A 17,120-nucleotide genomic window follows, 5' to 3' on the forward strand; every position below is an offset into this window, starting at 1 on the left:
TCAGCTTCTGCCTGATTGAATTAGCTATGGAGATAGCTGATAGCCACAGGAAAATATATCTCTGTCCATTCTCCTGAGAATAAAATCTCTATTCTTCTCTCATTTTACCACTATTCAGATTAGCCTATCATTTTCTTCATCTCAAAGGGTGTGAAAAGCATAAAATGCTCATGCATATCTGAGCCAGCGAAGAGGGGGAAAAAAGGATATTTTAAGTGGAGTCTTGAAATAAAAGTAGGACAGGATATAAATTTTAAAATGATTTCACTTCAAGCAGGATGCAAAGCAATTCATGAGGGAGAGACTCCAAGACACAAAATAATACGAGATGGAAAGCTACGGTCAAGACACACATTTCTGTAACAAGATACAGCAATGGAAGCCATTACGGCATCACGGCGGAGTGTTACTCCCTTCACCCCCATGTCCTTAAGCAGGACGGATTCCCCAAAGTCGAGGAACAGGAAATCTCTCTCTCAACAGGGAGCCAGGCCCAAGCATCACCTAGGTTGGCCCTGGGCGCTCCTCTCTCCTATCTCAGTCCCTCCAGCAGGAATTGTTGATAAGATGAAGACTGACAAATTTGCCCTTCTTTGTTAGTTCGTGCAGCATCTCCTGTGAAGCTGGTTGAGGGCCCAGCTCCCCTGCGCAACAATGAAGTGGGATGGACATCTGTCTTCTCTCACTATATGGGCATATCAGACTATGGAATGAGATGGGAAGGACAGGAATGGTCCACTCCTTTCTGGAGTATAAGCTCTGACATATTTAATAGAGTGGAAAAGGGAGATGCAGTCACCTCCTTTTTCATCTCTCTGATCTTACTAGAAGGGAGAGGATATGGATTTAGGGAGGTGATATTGTTAGCATGTGTTATCTGCCAACTTGCTATCTCCCAGGTGACCCATCTCAGGACCACGTGGCTGCACAGGCACAGATGCAGGTGAAGACGATGGATGTTCATCCTAGCCCTATCATCGCTCCCTCAAAGATGAGACACAAACCGGATGGTTAACAAAACAGGAAGGGACGGGCATTTCAAGTAGGTTTTACACAGAAGGAAAGGCCAAAGAACAGTTGGGCAGGCACTGATTGATCCTGAATGTAAGACAGTGGGAAGATAGAGTAGCCATCTTTCCCAGCTATCTCTGTCCAGTTAGGAGACGTGCCAGTCCCCGGCACTATCGCCACACTTGGACTAGGGAAAATGTCCATCATCCTCCTCTCCTTTGAGAGTTTTCTTTGCATTTGAGATACTTTCCTAGTTACAGGCAGAATGAGAAATTTAAAATACAAAAACCATCATCATACCAGTCCGACGCTTAAAACTTCAAAATGCCTTCAGGTCATCTTAATAAGTTCAAATCCCCCAGTGCCTTTAAAAACCCAACCTTCGCCTGGCGGTGGTGGCGCATGCCTTTAATCCCAGCACTCGGGAGGCAGAGGCAGGCAGATCTCTGTGAGTTCGAGACCAGCTTGGTCTACAAGAGCTAGTTCCAGGACAGGCTCCAAAACCACAGAGAAACCCTGTCTCGAAAAACCAAAAAAAAAAAAAAAAAAACCAAAACCAAAACAAAACAAAACAAAAACCCTCAACCTTCTAGCTTGACCAGCTTTGTCAGTGATTTGGGGGCCTCTGCTTCACTGATATTTCAGTTCTAAGTATGTTTCAGCACCTTAAACCTTGTACTTCTCTGTCTTCTAAGTTACTTTGGATAATTGTCCTCTTAACTACATTTTTGTCTTTTTCTGCAGCATTTACTACTTCCCAAATCTCTAAGTGGTATCTATGTGTCTCCACATATGTTAGCATCGTAGCCTCTGATAACAGAGAGAAGGGGCAGATCCTTGGCTTCCATGGTTAGAAGAGCACCTTCTAGGTGACGGGTGCACAGTGGATGCATGTTCACATTCTGAATGAAATCCCTCACTTCTAAGCCTTAATTACTATGTCATGTCTGTTTGCCCTTCTAGACTGAAAACTCCAGGAAGGGAAAACAGGTATTCACCCAATTCATGGCTCCACGTCCTGTAACAGCACAGCTGGAATATTTGATTAAATGTGCATCCAAATGAGATGAAACCAACATCAAAATGTTCCCCCACTTATGAAGCCAATTATAAGCAGGACATACCCAAAAGGTACTTTCAAAACTCCCAGAGCGGTTCACCCAATGCAAGATGAGATGGGGAAAAAGGAACCCTGTGATCAGAGCATAACCAGAGTCGGGGCTGCAGAAAGTCTTTGATATCTTGACTCAGGTTTGTGGTCACCATGACTAGGGTCCAGTAACTTGTCTGCAGGTCTCGTAGCTTGAATTCAATGTTCCAAAAATTGATTTATTTTTGGGATCTCCTGGATTAGGGATGCTGCCCTCTAATCAGACAATTTCTTGATCAGCTGGCAGAAAGGGGATAGATAGTAATCTAGGGGCTCTCACTGTGGAAGGCAACTCCGATTGAAAGCCAGTGTCCTGCTACCTGATACTTCTTTTCATTTATCATCATAAGCCTGGGATTTAGTTGACTAGATGCTTAACCTAGATCTCCATTCTCTGTTTGTAAAACTTCTTGTCTTTGACACACGGTCTCACTCTATAGCCCTGGCTGACCTGGAACTCTTTTACCCAGCTAGCTTGGAACTCAACAGATCCACCTGCTTCTGCCTCCCAAGTGCTGTGGGTTAAAGTCTCATGCAATCACATCCAGCGACAACCCCTTATTTTGCTCCCAAATCTAATTAAGAACTGCTTTATGTTAAAACATTAACAAACATGTTTACTAGTATACTGTTCTTAAGTTACATAAGCTATTTATTTCACATTGTATTCGATATAAGCACTGTTTAGACTTCTATGAACACATTGATGAAAATGCACTCTGAAATAATAATGAAGAAAAAATAAACGTTATTCCCCTTAACATATTCCTAACTTACTTACATAAGAAAGAGCGTGGGGAGATCCGAGGGGAAAAAAACAGAAATATACCTTAACAATAAATAAATAAACCCCATTCTAATGAGGACCAGGCTATCTAATCTGCAAATGTGGCACTCTAGAATTTAAAATTGCCAGATTTATGCCGGGCGGTGGTAGCGCACGCCTTTAATCCCAGCACTTGGGAGGCAGAGGCAGGCGGATCTCTGTGAGTTCGAGACCACCCAGGTCTACAAGAGCTAGTTCCAGGACAGGCTCCAAAACCACAGAGAAACCCTGTCTCAAAAAACCAAAAAAAAAAAAAAAAAATTGCCAGATTTAATAAGCGAAAATGTAATACACCCAGTTTTACTTGAATTCCAAAAAAGGAAAAACGGATGGCATTTCAAACACACTTTTGCCTAAATTATTTTTGTTCATTTAAAATTCATCTTAACTGAACCTTCTGCATTTTAATCTGACAATCCTAATTGTTCCTGGTAAGGAAGCAAACTTAATGTGTAACCAACCAAAAATATCTATGTAGGAAACACGAGCTGAGGCATGGAACCCTGTACAGCAACACTGTCCTCCTGTCTTCCACAAAACAGGAAAGAATCCATCAGGAAAGAAAAGAAAGGCAGTAGGGTAAATCACCAATCTATAAACAATTGGGGAAGTGACAAGGAGAATGTTGGTCCTCAGGGAAGGGCAGGCCTGCCTGTCATTGAAGCAGGAACAAATGAACTGTGACGTAACAGCAGCCTGGCCTGTTTTTTTTTATCACCTCGGTCCTCAACCTTCCTGAGGATACCACTCTTTTATATCCTTCCTGGTGCTGTGGTGACCCACCCCTAAAATTAATCCGCTGCTACTTCATGACTGTAATTTTGCTACTGTCATGAATTGTATGTAAGGATAGCTGATAGGGAAACCTTGTGAAAGATTGGTTCGACCCCGCAGGTTAAAAGCTGCAGCTGTTGAGAAGACTGAGCGGTCTCTCCCCTACCCTGAAGGACGGAGGGGCAGGACAAGGAGGAACAGATTCATTTGATCTAGTCAGTCTTTGTTCTATGAAAGGGTTAAGTACATGGTTAATATGTAGGGAACACTTTACCAGGAACAACGTCAGTCATTTAGAAACCCTTTTGTTCATGTTTACCTGGGGGAGCGTGGGAATCTCTGCACTGCTAATTTTGCAAACAATTGAAAGGAGAAAGTAACCTTTAATCACAAAGACTAATAACGAAAATCCATTTCCTTTCTTCTGCAGCAGCACTGACAGAGCCAGAGGACCTGCACTGCAGTTTGTAAATGGGGGCTTTATTTTATTTTGGGGGTCAGAACTAGTCAAAGAACAAATCAAATTTTTTTCGTTGCATTCTTTTAACAAATTCTTTGACAAATACAAAATGCTTAGAACTACAACCAAGTTCTAGTTCAATGAACTTGATCAGGAGAGGGTACTGGCTCTAGTTTCCTTAGGGTCCAGAAAAGTCTGTTCTCTAACATGACCCAAGATGGTAGTGATGTTAATGTTTCTTCTGGTTGCCTCAGCCAGTTCGAAGGATGGGGTGAAAGCCACTGCAAACACGGTGAGTGATGTTCACACGGCGGAGAGGCTCCTTTGACACAGAAAGAGGGACAAACTGAGTAAGAAGTAAACAAGCAGTGAGCCACCAGGACACACGAGCAGCCAGGCCAAATCCTTCTCACACCTAATTTTTTTTTTTTTTTTTTTTTTTGGTTTTTCGAGACTGGGTTTCTCTGTGGCTTTGGAGCCTGTCCTGGAACTAGCTCTGTAGACCAGGCTGGTCTCGAACTCACAGAGATCCGCCTGCCTCTGCCTCCCGAGTGCTGGGATTAAAGGCGTGCGCCACCATCGCCCGGCTCACACCTAATTTTTTAAAACTATAATTAATTTCTGATGTTCTCCCCTTATGTGATCATATTAATCGAATAACTAAAGTCCTCAGTTTCTGCAAAAAAAGATCATCATTATTTAATCACTTGTCTTTCTAAAAAGAAATTATTTTTTGTCAGAAATCATAATAGCTGGAAATGTTTTCTTTTCTCCTTTTTCGAAGTCTTTCATTTGGTTCTAAAATATTTTCTTGGATATTAAAATTAATTTTTCTCATCTTTTTCTTTTCCTTATTCACTGGATTTTCACGGTCTTGTATTAGTGGTCCGCAGAGCTGAGATCAGTACAAAGCAAAATCCACTGCTTCAGTACCAAGAATTTGGTGACGTCACCCTTCTCTGACATCACCATCACTCAAATGCCGAGTATTTGAAGACCTTCTTGTTAGGAATATTTCCTAACCGAGCTCTCTGACGACGCAAAAATTCCCAATCAAGCCAAATCAAAACAAGCCGAATTAGGAAATATCCAGGTTTAATGGGAGATCTGCGCTCTCGGGTTGCCCCGAGGGGGAAACGGGAAGCCACAGAAAAGCAACCCCTGGGAGGAAGAAAGGGAGACCATGTGTTTTTCTTTTGGGGGATCACTTATGTACCCTGAGGAGTGGTCCTGACCCCTCCCTGGGGGTGGGGTCAGGACCTGGCCTGCTGGGATTTGAAGTCCAGACCAGGCCTGGGGGCTGAGATAGATGCCAGGGACTGGGGCCTAGGCTCCCAACCTAACATTTATATGGGATTTGAAGTCCAGACCAGGCCTGGGATAGATGTGAAGGACTGGGGCCTAGGCTCCCAACTTAACACTTCTCATGTGTACCATTTCCTAGCCTCAATGCTTCCTCTACAGATGTTTCTACACTGTGGCTGAAGGCATTGTTTAAACCCAGTGGAGAAGTGTTGGCAGAGGTGCTGGCTTTATTTATTTTTGTGTCTACTGTTTAGCGATATTTCTTTCCGTCATATTTATGGTTTTCTTTTAGAAGTACAAAACTTGTAAGTTAGGGGAAAACGTAAGGCACAACAGTTGCATGAAGGAATAGGGAAAGATGAAGACAATTTGAATTTCTTGACTGTGCCATGAGACCCCAAATTAGCTACTTTTTGAGGATGCTCAAGCATCTGGGATTAGAACTCAGTGTATGTATGCACCATGTTCTTTCTTGCTTGTCCAAACATCCGTGTGTTGACTACAGTGCATCAGCTTTTATTAAAAGAAAGAAAGCACATGTGTGTGCACAGCGGATGCTTCTTAGGTTTCATGCATTGTCATTCTAGGCTACTCTGTCAGTGGTAACTATAAGAGCATGAAGATGCCTTGGACACGTATCACTCTATACATTTGGAGAAAATATCTGTGCCTTCCTAAGAAAGTAAAATTATCTTCCGCTCTGATCCTAGGGCCATTTCTGTCAAAGCCCATTTGGCAAGAAAATAGCTTACGTGTTGCCAAGAGGAGCAGGCCTTGGCAGCGCTTTGCTAAGGTAAAACCCTGTAGGTGTTCTGTGGGGGCAGTACCAATGTGAAAAACGCTGCTGGTGAGTTGCCAGCGTGAGCAACACAAGTCAGCCAACACCTCTCTTGCCCAGGTGTCTGTGTAAGCCAAGAACCCTGGCAACACTCCTGCCTAATAAATATTTTTGCTAGAGAAATGATTGTGGGGTTCCCCAGTTATGTAGGAACCCCCGAGCGAGAGTTGTCTGTGATTTTGAGTTAAAGATTTTAGTTCTTATGCTGATCAGCATCTTTACATCAACATTCTTGCCATCTGATGATTCGAAGTTAAAGAATGTGAGGGAAGCAATGGGCCCTACTTCCGGAGGAAAAATGCATAGAAGCACAAACATGTATGACATCTATTCATGGGTTCCCAGGTTAGCAAGCTGTGCTATGGTTATTAACCCTCTTTCCCTCTACTTTGATGAATAATGAACTTGGAGAAATGATTCATGTGAATGCATTGGCTCACAGAGTCAAAAGAAGTTTGAGAATCCTTTGTCCCCATTTGCTTTGCCAGATGAGTGAGTTATTCAATCTGTGGGACAAGCTCTGTGCATCTCCCTCAAGTTGCTGTGCTTTGGAGGAGGAGCTGGGGATCAAAGCCGGTGTTTCATGTGAACTAAGCAAGTGTTCTACCACTGGACCATACCCTAGCTCTACAGCCTCATATCGTAGTTCCCAGCACGCGTGGAAAGAGCCTGCTATATCTCCCAGAATATTCCTTGGATTTCATTATTGTGTCATCAGCCCACAGCATTCTTAACCAAACACACCCCAGACTGGTGTTTATACATTTATGAGTCTCTAAATTTTTGGTTTAGGGATAAGAATGTTCTAGATTGGAGTATAATTCCCCAAACATCTGCCTTTCCTAAAAGATGGTTATGGTTATGTTGCCTCGTTCCACATAAAATAATTCCAGTCAGAATTCCTTGCACATCTACTACAAACCAAACGGGCTATTTGTATGCCTCTTCCATAGCCTTCCCTCAAACACCAAGTTTTCAGACATCTCTATAGATCATTCACTCAAAATTTTAAAACAGAGTCTGTTGTTCCCAGAAAAAAAAACATTCCTTAGTCAGTAGCAAACTGAGTTGAAGGGACTGCTCTGTGCTGCCAGGACCTGAGCAGGAAGAACACTGTTAGAACTGCTGCTCACCTGACACCAGATCCCATCTGAATTACAAGCCGCTGCGGACTACTACATACTCCGGTGCTCTCAGCATGTGTACTATCACATCTGGGTCAACTGGTAACAAGTGGCATAATTTTGAGTGTTACTTGTCAAGTGTAGTTAACAGTTCGATCAAAATAAAGGGCACGGAGGGACTAGGAAGCGGTTCTGAGACAGTCACTTTCCCGGCTTGGGGCTAAATGACAAAGGCTGTGGCCTTCAAGGAAGAGCTGGTGTCTAACTCTTCACATTGTCGTCCTTTTCAATGAGCAGACCAAATGGCTAAATTGACTTGCTTCATTGAACGACAAAGGGTTTTGTACGACTGTGCCAGGAACGCTCATCAAAGAAGCTCCCATGTTACCTGCCTTTGTGTGCCACTGAGGTTGTTGGTCTTCCAGACCACGCTTTTTCAAGGTTTTTACCTCAAGATTTGACCATCTGTTCTTTGGGAAATTAGTTTAGTTGATTAGATGCTGGTCTAAGAGTCAAAACTCTTTCTCCAAAGTCAACTTTTTAATAAGTGTTTGACGTTTTAGTTATAGCGAGGGCAGACAGGACCAACTAAGAAAATGAGAGGCTTTTAGAACTGTTGAAAAATGTTCATCTGCCTGTTGTCAGCTAATTTTTCCATTCTAACAGCAAACGTATCGAGTGAAGTCAATGAAAAATTTATTTTCGATGCTTGCTATTAGGACCAAGGAACAGTACTTAGCCTAATGTCTCGAGCAACTGTGAAGACTAAGAACATTAAGAAGGAAAAATAAATTACCACACAGGCATGGAGAAACTTAGAGTTATTATTATCTTGGCACTGAAATCCAGCTCTACTTTTCCTACTTAGCATTTAAAATTTTCTCAGTTTTTAGAAAGTTCCTAACAGAATAATAAAATGACTAACCCGTGTAGATAGAAAGCACTGAAGAGCTCTGAAAGCATTTCCTTCAGAAGGATTATCAGACTAGTATGAATGAACAGAATTTAAAAACAACACCCTCTTCCTCAGAAAGCATTCTAAAACAGGTCTGAGAAACACACAAGGCCAGGCTTCAGAGTCACACCTGTCCGTGCCCTGGTAATCGATCAGCAAGACTCTCCACAGAAAAGAAAGGGAATTTCAAACATCCAGATAAGAGAAAGGACTCTGGCCAGTCTTTAAAATGACTCACCACCTCAGGTGAGATAGGGATCTTTACTCTCTACCAAGAACAATTGGCATTCAACCTGCATCGGACATTGCATTACACAGCAATTAGCAGAAGTAATCTGTGTAGCCAGATTGAATACCTGGGCTTTCATATTTTCAGCAAATGTTCAATCAGCATAAATTAAAACTTGTTCACAAAAGAAAGTTTCACCAAGGCCATCCTGTATTTGCAGAGGTGGAAACCATGGCTTAGGAGTTTTCCTCTTGAAGCAAGTTCTAAAGAAGCAGCGTCATGATATGAATCAGAAAAGGCCTTTCCAGCCATGCTACTAAAATTATTTTTAATAAAATAACTTAGGTTGATTTTCTAAATTTAATTTGAGAACCTCTTTGACTAAATCAATTCAAGCAATGTTACTTGAGCAACATTGTAATTTGTGAGAAATTTAAAATAGCAATAAATCTTTGGCATAAAGGTCATTTCATGAGCAAACAAATTAGTACTTCTACATCATCAGGTAGAAACTAAGATGTGCCAACCTCTTGCTGTGATAAAAATTGATATAGATGATAGATAAATAGATGATAGATAGATAGATGATAAATAGATAGATAATAGACAGATTGATAGATAAAGATACTAGACAGATAAAAAAGAGATAGACAGACGATAGATAATTGACAGATATATAGATGATAGAAGATAGATATTAGACAGATAGATAGACAGATAAATAAGAGATAGATAGATAGATAGATAGATAGATAGATAGATAGATAGATAGATAGATAGATGACAGACAGATAGACAGATTTCAGAATCCTCAGATGAATGCATCCAAGGTGAAGAACTAACATGTTTACCACATGAAGCAAGGAAAAATGGTTCAGCAAAAGCAGAAATGTGAAAACCAGGACAGGCTACAAAATAACTCTACACATGGCTCCATCACATCTGCAGAAGTTTGGAGAGTCAAGGCATCCACAAATTCACGCATCGTTTGAACCTCAATGATCAAGATGACTGCCCCTACCACTGCCCCATTACAACTCAAGGCATTAGCTCTCAGTGCCACCTAAGCATGGCTTTCAGTGAGATCTGGTACACTTTTTGCTTTGGGAAAAGATGTGTCATAGTTACAGAGCACATCTTGGAAATGACATCAAGATTGGGACTTGAATCTAAACTCTTAGCCACGCCCTTATTCAGCCTCTGCACATCCCATAGGACTGAAATCACACGTCAATATATAGCAACTATGTAACAGCCAGCTATGTAACAGCCAACGATATAACAATCTACAGAACAAACTATATAACACAAGCACTTACCTAGTACACATACAGTACACAATATTATATACTATATTTTTTGAACTGTTGTTGGATTTTCTTAAGTTTACACGTGTTCTTGTTTTAAACAAACAACCCAGATTTGAAAGTAAGATTTCTCAGTTCCTTAAAGTGTTGGTGTTAAAAAGATCAGAAGCTAGGAGTGATGGTATATACCTATAATCCGAGCATTGGAAGACTGAGATAGAAGGATGGTCAAACGTTTCAGGCCAACCTGGGCTGCAGAGTGAGTTGGGGCAGACTGGGGTACACTGTTTACTTAAAAACCAAAATCAAAAAATAATAAAATAAGAAGAAGGAAAACAAAAGGCCAATGTATGGCATATGGGGCTATTCCCAGATACTTTGAACTTGTTCTCATACTAAGCTGTTTGATTTTTTATTTTGTTTTGTTGTTTGTTTGTTTTGAGACAGGGTTTTTCTGTGTACTCCTGGCTGCCCTGGAATTCACTCAAAGACCAAGCTGGCCTTGAACTCAGTGACTGGCCTGACTCAGCTGTGCTAGGATTAGGGTGTGTGCTGTAACTGTCCAGCCTGTTTTCATTCTCAAATATTTGTTTCCACAGTAAGCTCACAGCATCCATGTTCCTTCAAAATCACACATTTCTGGACAGTGCATTTACATATCTACAAAAACAGTAGTGAATGACATAACCCATTTTCTGGCTCATCTGTAGCAACTTTCAAATGGCGTGCTATCACGAGTTCCTCCAGACTAGAACAACGTGAGCTTCAACAGATTCAAGGGCAACTCAATGCGTGGACAGATTCCTAAGCTTGCCCGGAAGCCACCAAGCAACCTCCTCCATCCCTTTGGTGAGATTTCCGTGAATACGTCACCAGGCTTGAAAAACGCAACTCCTAAAATGGTAACAGAGGTACATCTGGCTCTAATAATTAGTTAATGGCAATAAAAATTGGTCTTTATGTTTTTATTATGTACTTAAGAGTAAACATTCCCTATTAGATATAAAATACTATCAAGTTATTGTCAATAGTCTAATATGACAGTCTTCTTATAACAACAGGAGTAGTTTCTCATTTATTTAAAAATTACCCTGAGGACAAAATAAAAACAAATTTGCTTATTCTCTATAGTCTGTGCATATCATACTGTGTGTGTGCATGTAAGTGTGTATGTACATTTGTGTGAGTGTGTGTGTGTGTGTGTGTAGGAATATTAACATGGGACATGGGAGTATGGTGACATGTTAATTTCCTTTCCTTGCTCAACAAAGTCTTTATGCTTGAGAACTTAGTGTAAAACCACAAAGAAATTCACCACAGAGCTCATTTTTGAATGGTTGCCTTGTGGAATACTTATTATGCTTAAAATAAAAATTAACCCTGTAAAGGGACAATACAATTCACAGAGTATAAAAATATGATATAATAAGAGTATACTACTAAGAAGCACTTGGTGCTGGAGGACAATCAGGCTGCAGCTCTGTGTTTCGGAGCAGGTGAATAAAGGCTATGAATTAATTGTCCTGTTATCAGGAGGAAAAGTTCAGACTTATTTCTACTTTGTTCAACAAGCAGAATGATGTGTATTGTGTTTGTTTCCATGAAAGTTATTAGCGCTGGAAAGAAAAAAAAACTGACCCTGAGAGTTATGAACTCCTGCTATTCTGAAAATAGTCTCATTTCCATCTACATAAGATGTCTCTGTAATATTGCTATAGTTCTTATAAGACTCTTAAAATCCTTATATAATTGCATTGAGCTTATATTTTTCAACAAAATGATTCAATTTTATTTAAATTCTAAAAGAGGCAATCAAAAGGCAATCTCTTGTTATGATTGCTTCTTAAGAACTGCCATGTTAAAATAATGTGGTTGCTTTGAACACTCAGTAATGATGTTGAATACTTCCCTACTGGTGCTAAAAGTCACTTTGTTCTCTTTCCATTTCAAAGACGGCAGAAGTTCAAGGACTGGACAAACACGGGGATCATAAAACTGAACACCTACACACCCGATTTTGAGAGACAATAGCTATTTGTAGATTTTTAGGCTCTGTTCCATGCTCCTATACCGAGCACATGGTTTGCCCTAAAACCTTTTACAATACGGTCTCTAGTTTCAAACGATGACAAAGACAGACTTGGGATCAGAAATCAGGATATTTGGTTTTGGAAAAAAAAATCTTTAAAGATTACTTTGAAGTTGGAGATGACATTGCTTCGTCACGCACAATACCTATCTACCCCCAAGGGTTTGTGTTTAGACTCCTCTCTTTACTCTTCTACTTCTCAAGTTTAATCTGAATTGTATTTACATAAATACATTTTTTATATACATTTAGAAGGCCAGACCATGAGCACACTACATGCAAGCTGCTGGGATCTGTATGGAAGTAGGATGGATTAGCCAATGCAAAAAGACTTCAAAGTTTGGAGCGAATTTGCATCGAGACATAAATTACCCAGGATATTCAAAGCCATAAATTAGCTGCAGGACATACATAGCTCTCTCGTGGCTCACAGAAGCACAACAGTTCTCTTTATTCCTCATATATCTATTATCACGTTTCCTCTAAGCCGCTTCATGGGCTCTGTTTCTTTACCCACACTGCATTTTTATTTCTATATTCAAAATATGCTCACTGGTAACTGCTACAGGCCCAAAGTTAAAAGCACTTCACTGCCTATATTAATATTAACCTCATTTCTTTCTTTCTTTTCTCTGCCTCTAACACACACAGGGTGTGTAGGCACCAAACTACTGGCACTATCTAAATTAACAGAATTTTTTTTTTAAATTGTCAGTCAAGTATGCCTAAAGTCTGAAAGATTCTGTTTAGCTTCTTCATTAGATAACATATATACAATGATATAAATAATAGATATATATTGTGCACTATAGTACATAGAATCCATACATGTACACATGCAGTGTTTAGTAATTTTCATAAATATCCGCAAATGATGTTGAGATCAGAGGTCAGCATATTCTGGTCAATGGAAAAGAGGAAGTAATTTACTGAAAATGTATTTCCTGTAGCTTAAGCTACTGAGAAGTTTCACAATAAGAAGTATTCAGAAGAAAAAAAGAACCCGCAATTTTTGCACTTTTAAAAATGACAGCGTGAATCCCATTTCATCAACTTGACTAAGTGTCCTGGACAAATGTCACACTGTCCCCAGTGAGTGATAAAGGGTGAGGATCCGGCAATGAATAATCACTACACTGTGAATTTCATAAATATTTGAAATAACTGTCCTCCACTGATTAAATGTCCATACATTCCTGTTGGTGTGCTCCATTCAACCTCTCTTCATTTTAGGCGGAAGGTACTGTTATCAAGCGACCCCATTTCAACCTTTACAATAAAATTAACTCCCTGTTCTAGGTACAAAGAAAATAATCGTCTTTCTAAATATGTACTAGTTCCTTAGAGGTAAGCAGTATAAATTTCACTTTAAAACTTCTTACATAAATGTGGATGTGTAAAGCAGTAGTTTCATGGCTAAATGCCTATTTTGTACCTTCATGTATCCAGCATGCACAATGCATGCACACGCGTACACACACACAATGTAATAAATAGACCTCTAATTGAGACAGACGTGCAGTCAACACAAATGAAAATAATATACTTTCCTCATCAACATTGCAACTATTGAATCGATACATGTATTTTTTTTAAGGAAGTGGATGAGCATAGTTGGATTGTGCTGTTTTAAGTTTACTTAAAATATGGTGTGAAAATTAAAGAGCAGTGTGAACAAGGAATGTGACTACACACTTGTTTGGTGTGGGGCAGATTTACTATGATGTAATCACACATTCTACAAAGTGTGATATTAGTGGAGGGGGGGCGGGCTTCATCCTGCTATGACATTCATGAGGATCCCCTTAGGATCCTGATTTAACTAAAAGGCAAAGTCATAGGCAGTGGAATGTGTTAAATGTAAGCAACGTTGTCTGAAAAGTCCAAAGAAATCTAACAACAATTAAAACATGAAAAAGGATCACGGGAACTCAAACCAAAAATAAGTAATCACTTCTCTAGTAATATTTTTAACAATGCAACAGAGTGGAGATTCTCAAAACCAAACCCTGTATTAAAATTAAAACATAACTTCTTAAATTATCCTTATGGTGTTTTGCAGCTATGAACAAAAGAACTCCATTATTTAATTCTACATACCTCACAAAAATCTTAGGCTGGAGCTCAGTTCTTATTTAAAATATATTTCCTTAAAATTAAAAAAAAATCCACTGAAAGTTTTAAGTGTTAATATTTATCTAGATATTTCAACCAGCTAGCTCTCCAAAATTAACACATACCCAAAAGGCAGAATTATTTAGAAACCCAAGCCTGTTTCTCTCATGAAATAGTCTATCAGAACAAAAAACCCCAAATAGGGAAATACTAGGAGGAAAAAAAAAACAATAACGATAATAAGAAGGAACTAGCAAGGGTGCCTGAAAACCAGCAACATCCTGCCAACTGCCACAGAAAATTTAAATAACCAATCACCATCAGTGTCTTTAAAAGAAATAAAATCAGCGCATCACGAAATGTCACCGTACCTGCATGGACTTTAAATGCCTACGGCACACGCTGTAAAATCTTCACAAATAAAGCGCACTTCCTCTAACAGCTGCAAAACACGGCTGCAGAAGCCCAGGATACATTTTTTTTCAGGCAACTGATCCAGCTTTCAGCCAGCCCCGTGACCTTTGAACTCCCTTCTGCCCCCTCCTCTTCTGCAGTCAAAGCCTGCGCTGGTCTCATTTGCATAAGGCTCCGGCAATGCTCCAGCAGCCAGAGCGGAATGCTGGGTAAGGAATTGTGGAGCTGCGGTTCAGCCAGGGTACCTGCATCCCCGAGCACCCGGACCCGCAATTGGGAGTGGACATGCTTCACCGGGCTGTCAACATCACACCCCCTAGGTCCATTAATGGATGAAAGATTTTAGTGGTTGTTTCAGTCTTATGCTACTTGTTTACCGTCTCCCCACCATAAGCTGTCTGCAGCGACTCTGGTAACCAAGGAAACCCAAATAGTCAAATACTTCATTTAAATACGTGTAGTGGGCCAATTTTAAATTGCCATTAACTTCGCTTGTTTTGGAGACATGGCTCTTTTTTTTTTTTTTAAAGTGTAATATGTATCGCATGCATAATCCGGCATATGGGGCGGGTTTTTTTTGTTGTTGTTGTTGTGGTGGTGGTTTAAATAACATTTACAGACATCAATTTACATTAGGCACTATACACATAGACGCAGTCACTTTAGTAATTCGGAAAAATGTTAAATGTGCCCGAGTTCGTTAGAGATCATCAGCCTAAATGGAACCCAAATATTAATTGTAAGGAACTTAGGTCCCAGGATGCCTTTAAACGACACAGCGGTAAAAACGTACAACAAAGTTAAACTGCATATTTCAGCTGGAAGAGTCACCTCAAGGTACGACTGGTCTTTTCCAATGATTTTGAGTGGTGAGCTGTTATCTGCTAGAGTTTACTCCTGGCCTCGAATTCGTACACAGAGCAATCTGTCTATTTGAAATACAAACTTCTCAATTACTCATAAACCCAAGATCTAGTTATTCTCCAGATAAATATTATGTGTGTAGATATTTTATAAAAACCCACAAAGGCAGAGATTTCCTTTTCTGAAATGGTGAACCAGTGGAAATACTGATAATCAAATGATTAATTCAATCCTGTTTTTAAAATTAAGTTAATTTTCTTTTCTTCACATATTTATAACTAACATCTATTATATAAAAGATTTTTTAATATACAAAAGGTTTTAGAAAAAGCAAATAAATATTAGCATGGATATATTACTAAAGTATAAATATATCTTTAAATAACATTTGGAATTTTCTTTTAAAATTTTTATTTAAAAAATTACACATTTTATATAAATAGCATACAGTATATTGAAAAACACTAGCAAATTCTGAACGATTCATCTTCTATAATAAATATAAACTACGGCTATAAAGACTTTTTAACATGAAAAAGTGAAGCTTTTTTATAGCAGCTATATATTAGCCAATCTGTTTTATGTATTTATGCATCCCTAAAGTATTAAAAATTATTAAATGAAAATTTTCTAACCTATCCATCTTTAAATAGAATAACAATTCAGTTCAATATAATAATATCAGCATTTCTGTTATATTTGACTTCATCAAAAATTCAATCTTGCTGGATCAGTTCAAGTGCGTCCCTCCTATTACACATTGCAAATACCTTGTAAAGTTGTTGTTTAAGGCAGAACACACATTAGCCCAATCTAATTTAAATGCAATCACAGACGGGGGGGGGGGGGGGGGGGGGAGGGGATTTATAAAAGTCACCGACCTGTTCAAATAGCCGCAGTAGAGTCCTGGCACTCTCTATTCATTAGAATCCAAAATAAATCGATTACCATTTTATAGTATGTGTCAGCATCACGGAAGGCATCGCTCTTCCTGGTTCAGTGGAATCTTCTTACATTTCCCAGCCCCGTGTTTTATTGCCGGTAGCATATGCTTTATTGTTCCGAGACAAGAGCTTTGCTCGCACAAAGACCCATTACCTCCTGCTGCATGCACGGCCTCAGCCTCCGTGAGGCTGCCTAGATGTGATCACATGGAGTTCTTTCTGCCTGAGAAAGCCAGGCTTGCCACTGACTTCACTGTGCCTATGGATATTTTTATCAGCTGACTCGACTAGGAGGAAGAAATAACAGATTAGGGAACTGCCCTAGGACATTTATGCAGCACAATTTGGGGAAATCCTTACAAGACATTTTATTAGTATTGAAAATGATTCTCCAGCCATTAAAAAAGGGGGAGCTAGATTTTATGCTAATTGGAGGTTGAGTAAGAGTTTATGGGAAGCAAACTCGCTCAAGCCTTTTCCTACCTTCCGTTTCTGAAAATACTGTTGCATTAATATTATTGAAGAGTCCTGTTCTAAAGAACCAACTTACAGTACATTTTAACCCTTTAATAGCAACCATTTCTTTTCTTGGTCCCACAACCCCCACTAAAAGGCCGGACTCTGGTTCCCTGAGAATTTCCTCCAGTAAAATCCCCATCTCTAAAGGATATTATATGTGAATAAATTCTTTTTGATAAGGAAGATGAGAGGCTTA

The 17,120-nt window shown here is 39.6% G+C and overlaps 1 protein-coding gene across 5 annotated transcripts in view; it reads right to left on the reverse strand.

Annotated features, from left to right (window-relative positions):
- The window catches only part of Csrnp3 (cysteine and serine rich nuclear protein 3), a 184,743-nt gene that overhangs the window by 82,098 nt on the left and 85,525 nt on the right, over window positions 1–17,120 (reverse strand). Inside the window, exon 1 of one of the 5 annotated variants that reach the window (XM_057755106.1) lies at window positions 16,343–16,466. The exons of 3 other annotated variants lie outside the window; for them this stretch is intronic. The gene's annotated coding sequence lies outside the window, so the exon portion shown is untranslated. Of the gene's footprint in view, window positions 1–14,554; window positions 14,661–16,342; window positions 16,467–17,120 lie in introns of those variants that run through there. One more of the 5 variants, XM_057755107.1, reaches the window with a different exon arrangement.

This window comes from Chionomys nivalis, chromosome 22 (assembly GCF_950005125.1).
Source record: "Chionomys nivalis chromosome 22, mChiNiv1.1, whole genome shotgun sequence".
NCBI classification, from domain to species: Eukaryota; Metazoa; Chordata; class Mammalia; order Rodentia; family Cricetidae; genus Chionomys; species Chionomys nivalis.